Source organism: Mus musculus, chromosome 14 (assembly GCF_000001635.26).
Source record: "Mus musculus strain C57BL/6J chromosome 14, GRCm38.p6 C57BL/6J".
NCBI classification, from domain to species: Eukaryota; Metazoa; Chordata; class Mammalia; order Rodentia; family Muridae; genus Mus; species Mus musculus.
The window spans coordinates 100,282,601-100,304,672 of NC_000080.6; the positions used below are offsets into that span (position 1 = coordinate 100,282,601).

The 22,072-nt window shown below is 43.1% G+C and overlaps 1 protein-coding gene and 1 long non-coding RNA gene across 8 annotated transcripts in view; one reads left to right on the plus strand and one right to left on the minus strand.

The window, feature by feature from the left end:
* The window catches only part of Klf12 (Kruppel-like factor 12), a 419,711-nt gene extending 416,420 nt beyond the window's left edge, over positions 1-3,291 (minus strand). For 4 of the 7 annotated variants that reach the window (XM_006518625.4, XM_017315889.2, XM_006518623.4 and 1 more), the window contains exon 1: positions 1,657-2,233. The gene's annotated coding sequence lies outside the window, so the exon portion shown is untranslated. Of the gene's footprint in view, positions 1-1,656 lie in introns of all 7 variants that reach the window. The other 3 variants (XM_011244971.3, XM_030247664.1, XM_006518624.4) reach the window with 1 other exon arrangement.
* Gm41231 lies at positions 3,123-10,275 on the plus strand. Its single transcript, XR_003951003.1, has 4 exons — positions 3,123-3,186; positions 3,273-3,831; positions 9,463-9,624; positions 9,714-10,275. It is a non-coding gene; the product is annotated as a predicted gene, 41231 (long non-coding RNA).
* Positions 10,276-22,072: the final 11,797 nt, after the last annotated feature.

Below are 22,072 nucleotides of genomic sequence, written 5' to 3' on the forward strand. Positions count from 1 at the left end.
ATTCAGATAAGAACTGGCCACTAGACAGGCTTTTTTTCTTAGGGAGGAGGGGTCCCCCTGTGGTAATTAAATGCCAGATTTAAAAGCATGCCTAGGATGATGGTTTATTTTCTCATTGAAGTGACCACTCCTCTTCCCATCAGAAGCTGCGGCTTCCTAAAAGCCACCAAATGTCTTTCAAAGCATTTACTTATCTAAACATCTCTTTCCACCGCTCAGAAAGAGGCGTGAAGGCTTCGAGGTGAATTTGCAGAATGACGTGTGCAATTGATTGGCAGATGTCTAAGAAGCACCTAGATGCACATTCACTAGATGTGAATAGAGCCTCTGCCTGTCTCTCCCGTGTTACAGGGAAACAGGATGTCAATGCCAAGTTAAAATATCTTAGTGCTCAGTCGAGAATTCTATTAGACAGTAGAATTATTTTAAACAATCCATACAAAACAGAGATTTAAGCCATCTGTACAGTTAAATTAGAGAGCTGACAATACTAAACACAGAAACTGTTTATCCAGATTATACATTCCGCTGTACTAATACTCTTTAACTCAACATTTCAGCTTTTATCAGCTGAATTAGGGCAATTACTAGTAAAGTATGCAAAACTAGAGGAGCAGAGGGAGGGGGCTGGGAAGCTACAGGACATCTAACAAAGGAATTGATACTTTTTCCAAGTATTTGCCTCAAATGCACCAAGAAACAAAACTGTTGAGTGCACCCCACCCTTTTCGCCAAAGATAAAAGTTTGCAAAGTTCTGAGAGGCAGTTCTCTACCCAACAAAAGCAGAATTGATTCTCCCCGGCAGAAGAGCATCTAAGAAGAACACTGACTAACGTCGAGGTCAAGTGCTAGCCCTCTTAGCTGAGCGTCTAAGGCTAGAAGTGGCTCCTAGGCCAGCTCCGCGGGCTTCTCGGCCCAGGTGGCCTTACAAAGTTGTCCCTTGTCAACTCCAGCCAGGTCCTTCGTAATTGAAAATAACAGCCACAGGCCAGCCCCTGGCTACTCCCATGGACCAGGCACAGTAGCGAGTGACAGTTCCACATCATTACGACCAGAGACAATAATAAATGTAGCGCCAGGACTACTATTCATGCCAGCAATCTTATCTCCTCCTTAACCCCTTCCCCTCCACTCTCAAGAGCTCATACACTGCCCGCACGGCTCGGCCCCTGTGTGGCTATTCATTCAGCCCATCCATTCCGAGGGACCAACTACTTCCACGACAACCCCCCCCCCCGCACCCCCTCCCTGATTCAGCCCTGAGGATTTATTTCTCATCCTTGGCAACTGTCAGGCAAACACTGCAACCAACAATTCCAGTCGGGGGAGCAAAGCATTTGCTTAATTCACGTTACTTGCTAAGTTCTTTTAAAAATGTTTAGGGAGTGGGACAAGTAACCTCCCTCTTTCTTCTCCGCGAATCCGACCGCCGCTCCAGGCTCGGCAATAGCATCGCCCTTCCCCGACCCCCTCCCGCTTCCCAACACCCCCCCCCCTTAAGAACACAGACCAACCAAAATGATTTAACTTGAGCAGATGACAGAGGAAAATAAAACATGTTAAGAGAATACGATCTGATTTGGGATGGCAAAAAAAAGGAGGGGGTTGTTTATTTTGATTAAAAAAAAAAAAAAAAAAAAGGAATCGGCACAGACCTGAACAGAAGCTGCAGAGCAGGAGAAATTGTTTTCTTTCCCTCACACAAGAGTCCCCCTCTCTCTCGCCCTTTCTCTCTCACACGCGCGCGCGCACACTCGCGCACACACTCACACACACACACACACACACACACACACACACACTCACACGGCGTCACCCGCGCACACTCACACGCACACGCACAAGCAGAGCCTCTCAGCTGCTCTCTGCAGTTCTCAGGAAATGAATGGGGGGCAACCCAGGGAACTGTTGTACTTGCAAATGACTTACCCGGATCACATGATGCGCTAAATGTAGGGTGGGCCGGTGGGTGGAGGCTGCCGAGACGCGAGCCCGGGTCTAACGTGGGGAGCCACGCCAGGCCCGCATCGAATTACCCCGGGGCCCAGCCGAGGGGGTTGCAAGAAGCTGCTTCTCCTCCCTTTGCAGCCCGCAGCTCAGGAAATCGGAGAGGAGCGGGGGGTGGGGCGGGGCGGGGTGAGGTTGGGGTGTGTGTGGGGTGGGGAGGGTGGGGGGTTGAAAACAGCAAACCCCCAAACAAAAGAGCTCCGGGTCCTCCTCCCCAGAAACAAAGCCCCGCCGCTGCGGGCGAGCCCCGGGGTGGGGCCGAGGGCGGGGGCGGCGGCGGGGAGGGGCTCGCTCAGCAGGCGCTAAGTCGCTTTATTGCCATAAAATGGGGCCCCGAGCCGCTCTGCCGGAGGATTAGGAGGCGGGCTCTGAGTGTGATGGTTGAAATCCCCTGTGGGAAACTAACCCCTCCCCGATCACAGAGGTAGAACGCAACACCCACTGCCCAACCCTCTTCTAGCCAGCCTGGCCAGCGGCAGGGGGTGGGTCCGTGGAGCCGCCACCCCGCCCCACCGGCCCCACCCCTGCCCCCGCCCCTGGCCCTGGGCCTTCTCCGCTCCACCCTGTCACCTGCACCACCTCTCTGCGGCACCCTAAATAACCAGTACATGGCCCCTGCCGCTCCAATAGCCGCAGCCTGGGGGGAATTCTAGGGGTCTCGGAGAGAGTAACCTCCGGATGACAACTCTCATTGGAGAGACTCTTGTTGAGCTGGCACCAAGTCCCCCTCTTTTGTGTCACCACGCGCCTAGGCAGCCTTGGAGAGAGAATTAGGAGACAAATAAAGAGGCCAGCCCGCGTGGCCCTTGCCCACTCCCCACAGCAACCAGGGTGGGTGGAGGCGAGCGAGGAAGGGGCCCGCGCCCAAGCTCTCCCTGCGGCTCAACCCCGGCTAAGTTGGAAAGGTGTGGGCGGAGCCGTTGGAGTCCGAGGGGTCCGTCCCGGGCGCCTGGCGGCTTGGGCAACAATGGGGTCCCGACGGGGGCTGCTCCGCGGGTGACGGGGGCAGAGAGACTCTACTAGAGATGAGGGGGAATCATTATTTAGGTTCGAGTGCGTTGCACGTTGCAAGAGAAGCCAGGGCGCCCCACTCGCTGAGATTCACCTTGGCGGGATGAATGGGGGCGAGGTTCGGGCGTGTGCCTCGCTCGGCTACCGGGGCACGCCGGGGCGCCTAAGCAAGCTGGCCATTTAGGAAAGCAGTGAAAGAGGACAGGAGGCTCCAGCTGAGCTGGGACCCCAGCCAGGGCGGCGGGGACATGAGTAGGGACAGATCGGTGCTCCGTCCTCGGAGGGGAGCCCGGTGCTGGACGCCATCCCTGCAGCCCCGCCTGCGCGCACGGAGCAGTGGATTCGCGGGATTCTGGGCGGGGAGAGGGAGGAGGCGGCTCGGCTGTTCCCTCCGCGGCTGAGAGGACTCCGGGTCAAGCCTCCCGGGAGGGTCGGAGGGGGCGGGCAGTGGAGGAAGCGGAAAGGGCCCGGCGGGGTGCAGGGTTAGGGCTTACCCCGGGCAGTCCTGGAGGGTCGGGGCACTATGGGTACCACTTTCTTGAAACGGAGGTGAGCTCCTGGGGCCTGACAACCCCTACCCGGTGCCTCCTAGCCCGCCCTGCGTGGGAAACCGGCCTGAAGGTGGGAGGCTCAAAGGGGAAGTTTGTGTTAGAGAAAAATTTGCAGTTCTGCGGAGTGGAATGGGGTGGGAAGAGAAACCGTGGGGAGGCCGAGAAACAGGAAATGAGAGCTAAGGAGCAAATTGGAGCCAGGAAAAGCCAGCTTCTACATCTGTGTGGCAGCGTGGCATTTGCTGAGCACTTAAGGCCCAGGTGCGCTGTTAATGAAAACAAAGGCGGGGCACCGGCTGGCCCAGCTCTGCCCTTGCCACGTTTTGTGAAGGAGGCGAATGGGAAAGGTGGTCCAGCCAGAAGAGGACTGGCGCGGCCCTGTCCTAGTCAGGACAGGATGAATCAGCGGCCGGCCGGAGTCCTCTTCTCAGAGAAACAGGATTGAGAGAGACAGTGTGTCCCTGTGTTAAGGTTTCGAAGAAGAACAAATGAGATAAGTGTGAAAGTGTCTGAAATGTGTGCGGCACGCTCTTCCAGAGAAGTAGCTCTAAATGAGAAAGCAGTGGGAGCAGGGAGGTATGAGACTCGGGTCCCCAGGAAGGAAATGGGACCTAGAGGCTAGAAGGTTCATTCACTGCTAGAATGAGGGTCAAGGGTGTCTCTGTTCCAAGAATTGGCAGCCGCGAAACTCCACCTGGTCTGATCTTGGAAAGAAGCCCCTCTCCGCTCCCGTGCATCCGGACAGAAAGAACGCTGCAAACTCAAGCTTGCAATATTGCAGAGTATCAGCAAATGTTCAAAAAATCCTCTACTGGAATCACTAAAATTTTCCCGCAGGTGGGGCTAGGATAGGCAGGGTTGGGAGGAGGCTCTGAGGAAATTATGTCATCCCGGCAGTTCTTGTGCTAACAGCTTTCTCAGAGATCTTGAGTGCCGGAGTAGATCATCAATATATAGAGAATACTTCAATGCGCGGGAAAACAAAATGCCTCCTCCCTATAGCAACAGCCATGGGCGTGTTAGGCAAGCGATGACGTTCGAAACTGATCTACAAGAATTCATTCCAAGGGAGAAGGAAATTAAGGGCAGGTCAAGGTTAAGATCTAGAGTCCGAATAAAACCTGTGGTCAAAAGAAGGAAATACATCAAGTATTGGGGCAAAAAAAAAAAAAAATGCTAGCAGCATTTTGAAAAAAAGAATACTTTTAAGTGGAAATTAGAAATGGTAAAATATGGCAACTCCCCAGCTATAAAGAGGGCGGGGGATGAAAAGAAAAACACAGGTTTGGAATGGAGAATCTTGAGAACCAGGGGTGAGAGTGGAAAAGTAAACAAAGAATTTTAAAAGGAATTTTACAGGGATGGATGTTACTGAGATTTCGACTGCAGTGTGCATGCCAAGTGGGGGAGGGAGTGTCTGTGAGTGTGTCGTATGTGTGCATGATGTGTGTGTGTGCATGTGCGTTCGAGTGTGTGCATGTGGTGTGTGTGTGTGTGTGTGTGTGTGTGTGTGTGTGTGAGTGTGTGTGAGAGAGAGAGAGGAGAGAAAGAGAGAGAAGAGAGAGAGGGCATTTGTTTCTAATGGAGATTATATCATTCTGGGTCTGTACAGAACTTAAACTGTGGAGAGAAGGAAGTAAGGCAAGGAAAGGTCCTGCCGAGAAGGATGGGCGTAGTTTTTGCTGTTTAGACCTTTCTACTCCACTCCATGTGTGTTCAGAGATAACGGGAAATCAGAACAAGTAAAAATGGCAAAGTTCTTAGTATCAAGCATGTACAATTCTGATAATGTAAAAGAATAGTAAGAGAGAAATTACTGAATCATAGAATTTTAGGACTGAAAGTATTTATGAAATTTTATCCCGTAAATGTAAATACTTTGGGCCAAAGATAATGGCCCAGCCTTCTACTTACTTCTTACTTGGTCTTTAACTTGAAAAAAAAAATGCCAAAAAAGGATAAAGGGTGTTATGTTTGACTACACATGGCATACACATTGAATTAATTTTATATAACATATTGTCCAGAAAAGAAGAGAATGAACAACCCCCCCAAGGCACATAATATAAGTGACTCAACATCAATTATACAGCAAAACCAACAGCTGCTTTATTTAATGATATGAAAGCAGATATTCTACCCACAACCCCCACCCACAGTTTTTTAGATTTCATAGTTAGCTAGTAGTAATTTAATGAAAAATTATTATCGCTGTTGAGAGAAATCGTTTATAGTATAAAAAAGTTTAAACCTGTACCACACCCCAATTTCTATATGGTAAAATTCTCTCCAATGTGTATTAAAAGTAGTTAAACATTTAGATTAAAGAGAGCAAAACTGCATGGGTGATGTGACATTCTGTGAGAGAAGTTGAGTCCATTTCATTGCATCCCAAAGAGATTAGAATCAACTGGAAGTGAAAATACATTGATTCACACAGGTCTAAATAAAGTTTAAAAAAATAACCATACTCCTTCCCAGGGCTAGACATGCATATGAACAGATAGACTTTCACTGCCTATATTTTTCACGTCATATTTTTGGCAATAATGTGCAGCAAAGAGGAATTCTGTTTAGGCATGAGAAAGGCACGTTTAGAATCTTTAGTACAAATGGAAACAGCTGGTGATGTTATGTGATGATGTACTAAACAGAATGTTTTGATTTGGATGGTGAGCTGTCTGAAAATGGGGAGGGAAAAATGTTATTTGATAATTTTGTCACAGTCATCACAGGTTTGGGGTTTCTAGTTTCAACATCACATATTAGACACCCTTTTCCAAGTTCCTCCCGTGCTTTCTTCAGACCTCTCATCCTAACATCCCCAGCTAACACCAGACCCTCCTTACACCCCCAGCTCTGGTCATCCGTACCCCTTTCTGTTTGGTCCATCCCACCCTTCCCTAGACAAAGCCTGAGTTACGTTTATATACCTGTATACACAAAGCCAAACTGGAGTTGTCACAGGGGTTTCAGTGTGCCACCCTAGCACTTACGAACCCTGTTTGGACTTTCTTGTCTTATAGTCTCTCTTGCAGCCCAAGGAGGATGGGCACCACTGTCCAGCCCCACAGGAAGCCTTTACCAAGTGTTTTTTCCTCTCTCCTCCTATAGAATCCTCCCAACATGGTTGCATGACACCCCACATATATGTGGGTATAGCCTAAACATGCTCTACCTTCTTAGAAGGTGTTTGTTTGTTTGTTTGGTGTAATGCAAAGACTATCTCATTCACTAGTGTGTAAGTCCCTCCCCATGTCTGTTTGCCTCTCTGTCTCTGTCTCTCTCTGTGTCTCTCTGTCTCTCTCTCTCTGTCTCTCTCTGTCTCTCTGTCTCTGTCTCTCTCTCTCTCTCTCTCTCTCTCTCTCTCTGTGTGTGTGTGTGTGTGTGTGTGTGTGTGTGTGTAGAGGAGACACGTTTTTTCACATCCTCAAATTGATGACCAATGGGAAGCATACTAGGTCAATTAGACAGCAACGGCTGTTAATTTCTTACCGAATTCTTCTGTTAAGTGAACACACTGATGCTTCCTCGAACTATAGTAGGCACACTATTACATAAAATACATTGAGAATAAGGGTTGTGCCTTAACTCTTAACCACTTATTTGACTTCGTTTTACTCCTACACTGATTTGCAAATAGTAAGTGATTAATGAATGCTTGTGGAATGGAAGAAACAATTATAGCCAATAAAAATTTAATGGTGTGCCTTAAAATACAGTTTCACAGAAAGCTTCAATCTCTGTTCATATGTGTACTAAAGGTAACAAGAACAACAAAGAAACCTTTGAATATTAATTCTAGCAAGGTTTTTCAGGTAATTTTAAGTTCAATGTTTATTTAAATCTTTTATTTATTTACTTATTTATTTTAAACTCTGGATTTTATTCCTCTCCTGTTCCACATCCCATACCTCCTCCCTGCCCCCTGTCTCCATGAGGATGTCTCCACTCCCCACCCCAACCCCCACCTGACCTCTAATTTTCCTGGGGCCTCCAGTCTCTGAAGGGTTAGGTGCATCTTCTCTGACTAAACCCAGACTCAGCAGTTCTCTGCTATATATGTGTTGGGGGCCTCATATCAGCTAGTGTATGCGGCCTGGTTGGTGGTCCAGTGTCTGAGAGAGCTCGGGGGTCCAGGTTAAATGAGACTGCTGGTCCTCCTACAAGGTTGGTCTTCTCCTTAGCTTCTTCCAGCTTTTCCCTAATTCAACCACAGGGATCAGCTGCTTCTGTCCATTGGTTGGGTGCAAATATTTGCATTTGACTCTTTCAGCTGCTGTTGGGTGTTTCAGATGGCAGTCATGATAGATCCCTTTTTGTGAGCACTCCATAGCCCCAGTAATAGTGTCACATCTTGGGGGCGGGAGGGGAAGTGGGAGGGACCTGGGAAGGAAAGAGGATGTGGAGGAGAGGGGAACATGACCTGGTATTTGGTGAGGAAAAAGGATAGAAGCCGAGAGGGTCAGCAGAAAGAATGGAAACAGCAGAAAGAACGGAAACAGGCAACCTGGGGAGGTAGGAGGTGGGGGGACCCTCCAGAATATACCAGAAACCTGGGAGATGAGAGACACTTAGGGCTCAAGGGAGGGATCTTAGATGAAATGCCCAACAGTGGGGAGAGGGAACTTGTGTAGAACCCACCTCCAGCAGAAAGACAGGGCATCAAGTGAGGGATGGGGTTGCCATCCCACAGTCAAAACCCTGACCCATAATTGTTCCTATCTGAAAAAACTGTAGGGATGGATAAATTGGGGCCTGAGGAAAAGAAGGTTCAGCAACAGACCCAAAGTGGGATCCAACTTAAGCTCAGTGTTTTTACATTAAAATATACTAACATGTTTATTTTTACTTAAGTGTACTGTCCCTTTCATGTTCAGTTCTTTGAAAAGCAGTTAACAAACCAGACCACTTTTCATTCTTTTTATTAGGATTACGTGACGTTATACTGTATTAGGTAAAAGTTCAGTTATTCAATTCCAAAGAGAAACTCTTAGTAAATTGGTTTTTTTTTTTTACCTTTTCTTGTTGGGTTATAGACATTGGAGCTGTGTTATCCTAGAGATAAATGTTATTTTTAGATATAATCGATTGCTGCAATTGGTATTAAAAGATTCATGCTCACTTAAAAATTTTTAAGTGTAAAAAAAATGTGCAGGCAGCCGAAGTCCACACTGAAAGGATCTCAGAAGATAGGTATTTTTTTTTAATATGACATTTGTCATATATGTAAACTAACTTTTTGGTTTTTTGTTTTTCGAGACAGATTTTCTCTGTTTAGCCCTGGCTGTCCTGGAACTCACTCTGTAGACCAGGCTGGCCTCGAACTCAGAAATCCGCCTGCCTCTGCCTCCCGAGTGCTGGGATTAAAGGCGTGCGCCACCACTGCCCGGCTCTGGTCTGCCTGTCTAGAGAGTATTTAGCTTGAGACACAGAATTGCTTCCAATTGTCTCTAAGATAGTTAGTGGTCATTCTCAAATCCCTTTCCTGTTCCTGTCTATAATATGGTTGATATTTTTTACTACAACTTTTATTAATGTTTGGATCTTGAAGCCTTTGCTGTCCTTCCTAGCACTAGAGTGCCATGCTTCACAAAGTTAGAATGTCTTTCCAACGTTTTGCAGTTACATTTACATTTAAAGGAAGCATTTTCGCTTCTCTGGTAAAAGGGGGGAAACAAACCGGGTGAGTGTTTTCCCCTGCTATAGTATGGAAGTTGTTTTTAATTTTATTCATACTAATTACATGTTCTATTTGACAGCGTCACGAATTTGCCTACTGCAGACTGACCACCTTCACTTCCCAGCTTCTCCTACCCACCCTGTTACACCTGTCTATGTCCCATCTTGTAAATCTCTTTTTCAGTAATGTTTGTTTGTTTTATTCCACAGCCTTTCAAATTTAAACAAAGCCATGTCTGTGACCGTGGTTTGGAGTTATCTATTAGAGTCTGGTGGGCTCATTACAGGGTACAAAACTGGAGGCAATGTGCCCCTCCCACCAAGAAATGGACAATCTTCTATTAGTGAAGCATGGAGTCTCTCCCCACTTTGGTGAGTAACGAGACAGAAATGTTTTTTTTTTTAACTGTTGTGGGCACATATGGCAAATTATTTTTCAGAACTGTCTTACTATTTTGCAGGGACACCATCATGCTTAGAGGGCCATTTTCTCTTATTCTTGCTAATGGTGAAGTACTTAAAAACAAAACCAACCAGTCAAACAGACCCTTAAGGCATTAAAGAAGAATGGCTTGAGATGACACCCTTTGAACTCTGGGAAGATGAGTGAGACCATCTTGAGACTGGGCTATAAGGGACTGTTACTGCCACAGCCTGTTGAGAAGATCACAGAGCTCTGAGGAAGAACGAATCTGGCAGTAAAATAAAGATGAAGGTTGCAGCAGCCTCAAAGATCTCTTAGATCCACACCTAATCCTCAGAAACTTGTTCTGGGGAAGGAGAGCTTGGACAAGAGAGAGAAGGATCCATCAGATCCATCGGAACTTTAGCCTTAACGTGGGAAGTTTTAGTTGGTTTTAGTTTCATTACAATCAGAAAGACCTAAATAGATCTATCACCACTGAAGCTAAAATGATTTAAATAAATCTGTTAGGGAAGAACAGAGAGGAGTAATGGCCTGAAACTTTGCTTAAAACTGAAAACAAAGTAACATGAAATAAAAATAGAAAGGAAGGAAAGGAGGACAGGGTGTGTGTGTGGGGGGGGGGGATTGTATTGATTAGTATTGATTAGTATCCCATTTATCTGCTGAAAAAAATCAACCTGGCCAATACAACCTGGGTTATATATTTTCTCCTACCCCTTGAAGTGATAAAATCCAAAGCTATGCTCCTACAGCTCCAGACTAAACTGCTGTTCTTTTGATACTTGGAAGATGTGATGGCTTGTAATGGTTGGCCCAGGGAGTGGCACTATTGGAGGGTGTGGCCCTGTTGGAGTAGTTGTGTCACTGTGGATGTGGGCTTTAATACCCTTATCCTAGCTGTCTGGAAGCCAGTGTTCTGCTAGCAGCCTTCAGATGAGAATGCAGGACTCTCAGCTCCTCCGGTACCATGGACATGGATGCTGCCATGCTCCTACCTTGATGACAATGGACTTAACCTCTGAATCTGTAAGCCAGCCCCCATTGAATGCTGTCCTTGTAACAGTTGCCTTCAATCCAGTAATACCTCTCCTGGGCATATACCCAGAAGATGTTCCTGGTAATAAGGACACATGCTCCACTATGTTCATAGCAGCCTTATTTATAATATCCAGAAGCTGGAAAGAACCTAGATGTCCCTCAACAGAGGAATGGATACAGAAAATGTGGTACATTTACATAATGGAGTACTACTCAGCTATTAAAAACAATGAATTTATGAAATTCTTGGGCAAATGGATGGATCTGGAGGATATCATCCTGAGTGAGGTAACCCAATCACAAAAGAAGTCACATGATATGCACTCACTGATAAATGGATATTAGCCCAGAAACTTAGAATACCCAAGATACAATTGGTAAAACACAAGAAAATCAAGAAGAAGGAAGACCAACCTGTGGATACTTCATTTCTCCTTAGAATAAGGAACAAAATACCCATGGAAGGAGATACAGAGGCAAAGTTTGGAGCTAAGATGAAAGGATAGATCATCCAGAGATTACCCCATATGGGGATCCATCCCATAATCAGCCACCAAACCCAGACACTATTGCATATGCCAGCAATATTTTGCTGAAAGGACCCTGATATAGCTGTCTCGTATGAGGCTATGCCAGGGCCTAGCATACACAGAAGTGGATGCGCACAGTCATCTATAAGATGGAACACAGGGCCCCCAATGTAGAAGATAGAGAAAGTACCCAAGGAGCTGAAGGGGTCTGCAACCCTATAGGTGGAACAACAATATGAACTAACCAGTACCTTCACAGCTCGTGTCTCTAGCAGCATATGTAGCAGAAGATGGCCTAGTCCGTCATCATTGGGAAGAGAGGCCCTTTGGTCTTTCAAACTTTATATGCCCCAGTACAGGGGAATGCCAGGTCCAAGAAGTGGGAGTGGGTAGGTAGGGGAATAGGGCAAGGGGAGAGTATAGGGGACTTTTGGGATAGCATTTGAAATGTAAATGAAGAAAATAATAGAAAAATTGAAAAAAAAGTTGCCTTCATCGTTGAGTCTGTTCACAGCAGTAAAACCCTAAGACAGAAGTCATAGGCTCATTTTCATTTTCTGTTACCCATTTCAAAGTATGGCTTTCTGTACAGAAAGAATAGGAAACAAAGCTGAAGGTAGACTCTTACATCATTTCACAGAACTGTCACACCTACCAACTGCTTCTATTTCACTGTTCAGAGCAGGAATATATTCAGAGCTAGAATAATGAAATAGAAGTAAGTAACAGTTGGAGTCACAGGTTTTCTCCAGTCAGACCAATCACGAGGTATCGGGCATGCTGGCCTCTTGGGTGGAATTGGGGATTACCAACAGTGTCTGCATTTTGCAATATAATTTACATAATGTTTTTGTGTTAAATTAGAAGCCACCATTATATGATTACAGCCCTCTACTGAATTTTTGATAGCAGACAATAAAACAAAATTAAAAGTTAATTTCCATTACCATTTTAAGGACATTAATTCATACCTATATTTTAAAATATTTTGTGATGTTTATTAATATACATCTTTCACACAATGTGTTCAATAAATTATTAGAGTCTCCAAACCATGATGTAGTCAATTTTGAATTAATTCACGTGTGATTTACCAAAGGCAAAATATGAATAGTGCTTTGCTTCATCAATTTTACACAGTCTAGTTTTGGTTCGTCTTTCCACACCATTGATTTACATGTCTTTGAAAGAGCAAACATTAGTTTTTAAAAGGCGAATAAGCAACTCATAATTAGGAAGGTAAATCTGTGTCTTCTAAAATATTAACCACATTTTCATTTCAGATTCAGACATTAGTAAGGCCACGGTGTACAGACTAGTCTCCAAGAGCCAGAAAGTATAAAACCAAGTCCAGATTTCAGAGATTCACCTTTGACACAGTTCTTATTAATTTCAGTTGACCCTCCATTACAACTGGTTTATACCTTCTCTGCAAGGATACTGGGAAATATCTAATGAAGTCTCAGATGCCTTCAGCTATAAGACTAAGCTGTATGCCTCCAACACACGAGGTTTCAATCCTGAGAGGGGAGTGAAAATAATTTTCCAAAGACCTAGCGTGTTGTGCATAGCCCTAAAACTCTCTTCCTTTTGTTTTTGTTTCTTTGTTGGAAATCCTTTTGTTTCATAGGGTAAGCTATGAAACCAAACTTGAGAGTTCCTGCCTCCTCCAGCCTTGTAGGGCTAAGGTGGCAAGCATACACTTCCATGCCTGGCTACCATTCTCTTTACGCATTGGAATCAGTAGTGTCTTTCAATACAAACAACTGTTTATTGTTCACTATTATAATATATCTTTGCACATTCCCCTATTAAAATTGTAGAAATCTTTTTTGAAAAATAATACAAAGAAATGTATGTTTCTATACTTTAGTTCCACAAACTCTGTAGTTAGAGCCAGTTAGTTAAATTTACAAATTAAAACGCACATCTGGCTTTAATTGCTGCAATTTAAATTAATATCTATGACACAAGACAGCTTTATGCTTAAAACAGTCTTCTTCTTTCTTTTCTTCTCTTTTCCTTCTAATGCCACTTTTCTTGTTCATTCTTTACTTCCTGTCTTTCTCCCATCCCTGTTCCCAACCCTTCTTCCTTTCTCAAGGCAGGGATGGATTATGGGTAATTCTCACGTGATGGTTTGGATCTACCAGTTCTTTACCCAGTTCATACATAATCTTTGATTAAACACAGAATTAACTTTAATTCCATAGGGAAATAGTTATGGTAAATTAAGGAAGGCTACTGTAGAGTAAATGAATAGATGGATAGATAGATGGTGGATGGATGGATGGACAGAGGTGGAGAGAGAGAGAGAGACAGAGAGAGAGAGAGAGACACAGAGAGAGTGAGTTTCATTGCTGTAAAGAGACATGACCACTTTAATTCTTAGAAAGGATGACATTTAATTGGGGCTTGCTTACAGTTTCAGAGGTTCAGTATATTATCATCATGCTGAGAAGCATGGCAGTGTGCAGGCAGGTAGAGGAATTGAGAGTTCTACATCCTGATCCAAAAACATCCAGGAGACTATCTTCTGCTCGCAACCAGGAGGAGACTCACTTGCATACTGGACAGAACTTGAGCACTAAGAGCCCTTAAAGCCCACCTACATCATGGCACACTTCCTCTAACAATGCCTCACCTCCTAATAGTTCCACTTTCCAAAAGCCAAACATATTCAAACCACAGGTAGATAGGCAGATAGATGATAGATAGATGATTGATAGATAGACAGACAGACAGACAGATGATAGATAGATAGATAGATAGATAGATAGATAGATAGATAGATAGATAGATAGATAGATAGATGTGGATAAACGATAGATAGATTGATAGATTGATAGATAGATGATAGATAGATAGATAGATAGATAGATAGATAGATAGATAGATAGATAGATAGACAGATAGATTTTTAAAAGGCTTCCTTTGATTCCACTCCCTTCTCTATTTTAAACTAATATTTGTTAGCATTTGCTGTGTGCCATATGCTATGCAATGCATTTGGCAGCCCATCTTCTCTAGATGAGTCTCACCATGCAATTGCAACTTCCAAAATCTACAAGCTTCCCTGTTCTTTGCTTCCTTTATCTTCCCATGTGCAGCATTTATCACCACCTAATATACCACATTATTATTGCCGTATACAATCTTTCTGTCTCTCTGCAGTTCATTGCCCGTGTGAGGAGCCCCAGAAGTACAATTTTTCTGTCATGTTCCCTACTGCAGCCCACTGTGCAGAAATCAACGTAACACGAAGTAGGTACTCAATAAATATTTGTGAATAAACGAGTTCAGACTGTGTCCTTATAGAAACTGAAGTCCTTGATCTTGTCCTGTTGACTTGTTTCCAGAATAACGACTATGAAAGTCAGTTCTAGTGGTGCTCTGTAACCTCAGTACTAGAGGGACAGAGAGAGAAGGTTCCTTGGAACTCATTGACCACAGAGCTAGCTGAATCAGTCAGTGAGTTCAAAGCCAGAGAAAGACATTGTCTCAAAAAAACATGGTGGATGGCTACTAATATACATCGACTGACTGATCCCTGGCCTTCCATGTACACACATGTATATGCACATACTGCTGTGCAGGTAACCATGCAGGTATACACACAGCACATGCATGTTTGCACGTGTACTCACACACAGTACAACTATAAGAATTTTGCACAGTACATTTTTAAGGATTCCCTACAGTTTATTTTTGTTATAAAACATTTTCAAGTGGCACTTGTCCATGTAAGTTTAATAACCTTAGTAGTCCATTCAGTTGACTATACATCTCATGAGCTTAACTGGCGACGACAAGGTGGTAACAGAGATGAAAGTGTCTCCCAAAAGGAGAATGAAAACAAGACAAGAACATTCAAACACAGGGCCATCAATTGCCACCATTATATCTACACACTTGGATATTATTTGTATTGAAACAAACTATGACGTCATTTTCAAGTTAGAGTGTATCGTTATTCCTTCCTGCTTTGTACTTAATGGCCACAGTGTGTTTGTAGTCCATATGACATTAAGTCCTTGAAAGTTTCAGAGTAATACTGGAGAAATGCATTCATGGCTGAACACTGTATTTTAACTCACTGAGAGACAAATTACAGAGAATCATAATATTTTCATTCTCATACTATACCTGGTGCTTTTATGCCTCAATATGAAGATGATAGGTGCTAAAGAAAGTATAAATAAATACAGCAGAGGGAGTCTGCTCAGGACTTTAAAGCTGTTTTATTGAAATATTGTCCTGTTTACAATTCTCAACTCCACAAATCCTCATCAATTATTCAATATTTTTTTCTTGTTGAATTAAACAGGGTAACTATTTTCTTAGGAGAAAATGTCTGGTGAAATATAGAGTTTACTTTTAACTTATATGAATTTTTCTCTAGCTTCTTTATACTTATCGAAAGCCCACACTTGAGAAAAGGCATACACTCTATTTATTAAATAACGAGAAGGTGCATTCAAACGGTTTCTTCTTTTTCTCTCCTTCCTTCCTTCCTTCCTTCCTTCCTTCCTTCCTTCCTTCCCTTCCCTTCCCTTCCCTTCCCTTCCCTTCCCTTCCCTTCCCTTCCCTTCCCTTCCCTTCCCTTCCCTTCCCTTCCCTTCCCTTCCCTTCCCTTCCCTTCCCTTCCCTTCCCTTCTTCTTCTTCTTCTTCTTCTTCTTCTTCTTCTTCTTCTTCTTCTTCTTCTTCTTCTTCTTCTTCTTCTTCTTCTTCTTCTTCTTCTTCTTCTTTTCCTCTTTCTCCTCCTTCTCCTCCTCCTCCTCCTCCTCTTCCTCTTCCTCCTCCTCCTCCTCCTCCTCCTCTTCCTCCTCCTCCTCCTTCTTTGGATGCTATGAGTAGTTCCTCATTGTTGGACTAAAACAGGAGCCAACATCATTTCACAAGTCTATTAGACAGTGTTAGGTTTGGGCCTGCTCTACCAGCTACAAAGAGGTTCCCAAAAACGTAGGTAGAAAGAATCAAAGAATGGAGGTGGCTATCACATCCTGCCGGAAATATACAGCCTTTCGCAATTGATTATATTAACATATGGTATGTTCAGTTATTTAAATTACTCATTAAAATGTTTAATGTTCTTCATTATAGTGACATAGTCGGCTATTAGTTTACCTCTTCGTTTCATTATGAGTTATGCTCATTGTTTATATGCCTCCTTGCCTGCTGGAACTCCCTCACACGTGCATGAGTTCACTGGGCAGCCTCTGAGACAAGAACCATATGGCTGGGTCCGCTATGAAAATCTAGACACGTGCACTGGGAGTAACTATCTCTTTGTGTGCATGTGTGTGGACTCATGTCCACTCACACACATTTATACTGAGGATCTGTATCTCTTACAATCACTGGCTAGTAAAAATATTTATATTACCTAACTGCCAATATTGTTTACAAATGTCGTCTTTTGATTTAATAGCATGTTTAACAAGCAGCCCAAATATATTTGGCTATTTTATCTAGCAGCCTCAAAGTTAAAAAGGAAATACATAATTCTCTACATATTTGGCAATCAAACCTGAACTTTCTTTTCCCTCCGATTTCTGAGCTTTGTCTTGAGTCAGGGTCAAAGGTTAATAACCAATGTCCCCAAACACATTTTAAACCTATGTGAAATGTAATGCAATTCTTTTCTTGAGCACACATAAGTCTATGAACTATGTCTTACAGCAAGCAAGCAAAGAAAATTCCTTGAAATTTCAAATCTAAAGTAAGGCTTTATTTTTAACTGGAACACGTGCCCCCCCCCCGCCCCATTTTAAAAAAGAAATTGCTATAATTATCTTGGAATTTTTTCAAAAAAACAACTCTTTGAAAATTGTTAGGTCCAGATTGTAACACGAGTATAAAGAAGGTACTTAAAGGACATTAATAGCCTGCAAAGCATGTCTAAGTTAAAAGGGGAGAGGTTGAAATAGCCAGAGACCTTTAAATAAAAAAGAGCATTAAGCAAACGTCTTAACCACAGAGTTATAAATACGTCAGGAGAACAGACTTTCCCATTGCTCGACGGGCAGAATGATTGGCTCATGATGCGGACCTCCACTAAAGTCACTTAACCTATGTGTAACCCTGCAGTTCCTGTCAGGAGCCATACCTGCTCACAAAGGATGCGCTAGGTCTCAGATCTCCAGCAGCATGCTGCCAGTGTTATTATCCCCATCTGAGAAGTCATTCTTTTCTGCAGTGATGTAACAAGAGCTTGATGACCCTATAATGGGGATGCCTGTCAACAAACTAGGAGGAGAAAAACAGATCAGCCACAGTGAAATTTAAGGACTTAAAGAGCACTAGATTAGAATCTAATTTAATTTTCATTTCTGCGCTAGTAATGAAGAGCCCATGCTTTTTTTTTTTTATAATTTCATGTAGGTTTTTGTTTAAAAACACTATTTCCTCTTTGTTATCACATTCTCTTTTTACAATGTATGTGTAAAAAAATCAATGTCCTAAACCTCTGCAATGTCTTTTCTTATTTGATACCCACAACAGCCAGAAAACTAGATGTTACCTCCTTTCCTAGTTTCTAATGAAGAAAGCTGAGACCTACAGAGGTTGCCTTGTTTCCAACGTGACTGGGACAGTTATTCTTCACAATCAACCTGACTAGCTTTCACTCACCCCAGGAACACACATCTGGGTGTGTCTAAAATGATTTAGAATGGTTGTACGGGAACAACAGTATTCCATGGCCTGGGGCTGAATAAACATGGGATTCAGGCTGCTCATCCACATCATTGTGCTCTGCTTCCCAAGTTGATGCCCTTTGACTGTCCACCTTAGTGTCTGCCATCATGCCTTGCCCAGCTGCCTTAGACATCCAGGTGAACTGCATCCTCCAATCAGAAGCCAACATAAACTCTTTGTTAATTGTTTTTGTCAGGTATTTAACCACAGCAAAGAACACAGTAACTAACAGAGTAACACAGTAACTGCCATGTATTGGCTAGCTTTTTCACAACTTGACACAGATTAGAGACATCTGGGAAGATGGGTCTTCAATGGAGAAAACAGAGTATCGGATTGGCCAGTAGGTAAGACATGGAACAGTTTCTTGAATAATGACCAATGTGGAAGGAACAAGGCCACTGCTGGTAATACCACCCTTGGGCAAGTAGTCCTGGGTTTAATACAAAAACAAACAAAGCCAGGCATGGGAGCAAGGCAGTGAGCAGCATTCCTCCACCGTCTATGTTTAAGTTCCTGCCTCCAGGTTCCTGCCCATCTTATGTGCCTGTCTGGGCTTGCCTCAGTGATGTCACATGATTAGGATGTGTGAGGCAAATGAGCCCCTTCCTCTCCTAGCTGCTTTTCATCCTGTTCTTTGTCATGGTGATAGAAAGTTAAACCAGGACATGGTCTGTAAGAAATGGAACTCCAATTTACCCTCAGTTGACTAACTCCAAGAAGCATTCTTATCACTGAGAATCCTTGTTCACAGATGGTGTAGGTAACTTGCTTTTACATGTTGGAGATTTACCAAGGCCAAGGACTTTGTGTGTATTGTGTGTTTCTGGATCTTGAAACATTCTTTCCAGCTGACTAACTTGTCAATAGGGCTTTCCATATTTTCCCATGATGGTTCCTGAGCAAAGAGCTTCAGGGAAAAACAACTGAGTACCCCACCCACCCACCCCACCCACCCCCACCTCACTCTTTAACCCACAATCCTTAAATTTGCTATTTTTCATCTGTTTGAGACATTGTACCTTATAAATGGAATAGTAAGGATCTTAATGTAAGATCTTAAGGATCTCCTTTTCCCCCCTCAGTTTGACAAAACGTGCAACAAAGATAATCTGTGCACATTTTGCTAGGTTGTGATCTAATAAAGACAAATATTGTTTGGCTTATTTTTGCTTCGTGATACATTCACATAATCCAGAGGAATGTCTGGGATATCTAATGGACAAAGTCATCCTTTCTTCCTGTCTGTCTGTTCGTATATGTATATGTATACAAATGTATATGTATATGTATATGTATATGTATATGTATATGTTTATGATTGTGTATCTTTCCTCCAGTGTTATTGTTCAGGAACCACCCCCTTGATTTTTGGAAATAAGGTCTCTAGCACTGAACATGAGCTGGCCAAGTAAGCTAGGCTGGCTGGATGGATAGTGAGCCCCAGAGATCGGCCTATCTCTGTCTACCGGCACTGGAATCACAAGCATATGCCACACACAGTAGGCCCTTTTCATGGGTTCTGATCACCATGCTTAGGTCTTCGTGTTCATGTGGCAAGTACTTGACTATAGTGAGAACTTTGGTTTCTTTAAAAACCTAGTTATGCTATGTGATTTTGTTTTTGTTTTAATCCCAAGTATGGGATATGGGGCTGCTTTAGATTGCCCACAGCCACTATGATTGTCTCATGTTCTAGGAAGGGTGTGATTTTGCCAAGCTGCAGAGAGTTTGGGCGTTTTGGAGCGGGTATAAATGAGAGAGCCTGAGAGGGCCCATGGGAGTGGCTGGTTCCTGCTGCTGTGTGTGCTATTCCTGGAGTGTTGGGTGTTTGTTGGATTGCTGGATGTTTTCTGGTGTGCTGGGTGGAGATATTCTGAGGACAAAGGTTGGCCTTGCCTTAGGGAACTAGAAACCCTGGTCAGCAGGAAGAGGTCTATGCCCTCTTTCCCCTCTAACCTTCTTTCTTTCCTTCCTAGTGGTGAGGGCGTTAGAAGGGATTATGGTGGAATAAGGGTTGGAAAGGGTACCACCCAATGCAACCCAATAAAGTGGCCCAAAAGGTATGTCTACATTTTACTAATCGGACTGCCTCCCCAACTTCCCTCTACCCCATTCACAGACAAGACTTTGACTTGTAAACCTTCTAGTTCAGCTTTCTTGGTGCTAGGATAACAGATATGTACCATTATGCCTGGAATGAATTAATTCTTGAAATAATGAACAGACACTATATGCTCAAAGAATACTCCTAGTCCATAAAATTTTATATGCTCATCCACAGAACATTAATATTTCAGTACAAGGAACTTCTCTCTACAAATTAAAAACAAAACTCCCACTGGGAGTGGTATTGTGTATCTGTAATTTCAGCACTTAGGCTACGGTAGAAGGGTTGTGAGTTCAAGCCCAGCCTGTCATACATGGTTCCAGGCGATTCTGGAATACATAGTAGGATCTTGCTTCCCACACAAAAATAAAAGAAAATGAATTCTGTTGTCATTATTAGTATAATGAAATATTGGTACTGACTTTAAAGTTTAAGATTTATAATAGGCGGTGAGTTTGTTTACAGCTGGTTATGTGATTATAAACTCATTTAAGCAATCACAAGTGTGGAGTGAGAGCTGGCTTTCAAATTCTGAGAGGAAGCTGGGGAGCAATCATGAAGGATGGGTCTCAAGATAGCACGACAGAGCACAATTTACACAAAGAAAACACTAGGACATTTTAGGTATGAAGTACTTGAGGCTATATGTGCTCCAGTCAGCAAACCTATTTGATAGAAACTATCCTACTCCAATGTAAGTTACGCCCCATACAGCAGTGCCATGAAGAAGAAAGCCATATCCTTACAGGATGCTCTAAGTCACATCTGGGATAAAAGTGGCTCTAACAAATCAAAAACACGTTATAAGTGTCTGTTGGAAACAGGGATGAGGAGGATTATTACAATTATTACAAAGTAAAGACCAGTGTATTCTAGGAGACTAGGGCTCATTAATAATGCAAGATAATTCATGTTTGGCAGTATGCTTCAAGCAATTGGTTGGCCTGGCTTTAGACTATAAATTGATGTTCTCGACGGTACGTCCCTTAACAGAGAAAAGCAATACAACCAGGCTCTTACTGGGATGAAAATAATCTGAAAAAAATCCCTAAACATGGACGGTAGTCCTTGTCTTCCCGAGCTGCATGGAAAGTCTTGATTTCTCAAAACAGGTTGCTTTGACACAAAGATTAAGAAAAGTTTCTCATTATTTCCTTGCCGATTTGTTACAAATAATTTAGGGACATCTCGGAGTCCAGATGAGATTGTTTTTCTTTTAAGCAGAATCACAATCCAAGTACATTTTTGGAGAGTGTTCGCTACCAAGATATTAGCCTAGACCTTCAGAATTGTACCCACCCATGGTCCCAACAGTTATAATGCTAAGACAATGACATTTCCATTGGTAATTTTTGTGCTACCTGATTAAATGGTAGCACATTTTAAAATGTCTGCTCGTTAGAGGAATTTCAAATACCTTTATTTAGATATAATACAAGGTCTAAGCTCAAATACAAATATAAAGATATATTAGTGATAGTAATATGTAGTAATAAGCAGAAAGATATAACATATTATTATTAATAATTAACAGCTATAATCATTAAATGCTTGTTTTATGTCTGATAGCCTTTCCATAGCATTACTTTATCCATCTGTCTGTCCATTGTCTCCCTCCTCTGACCCTGTCCCCCTTTCTCTAGTCAGATCTCATGAACCTATATATAACTCTCTCAGCCCCCCTTTTTGCCTGTGTTGTCTGTTAATATATGTTCATTGCTCTTAACGTCATGGCTTGGGGTTCTAAACATTGCTCCCAGGAGATCGTGTTTCTGATTTGCTCCAAGTCTTGTCTGTGGTTTAAATTAGTTCATGGCTCAAGAATGCTTGGTGGGAATGTTCCCTGGACCCCTAAATATGCCTCCACATGTCACGGTTTAAACTTTACAGTCCCTAACCTAGGTGGTCAAGATTCTCACACTGCTTAGTTCTCTACATGCAAGATTAAGTCAGTTGTACAGTTCACATTTTTAAGATGATAGGAAAGAAGACGTGACTAACTCAGGGTGACTGTA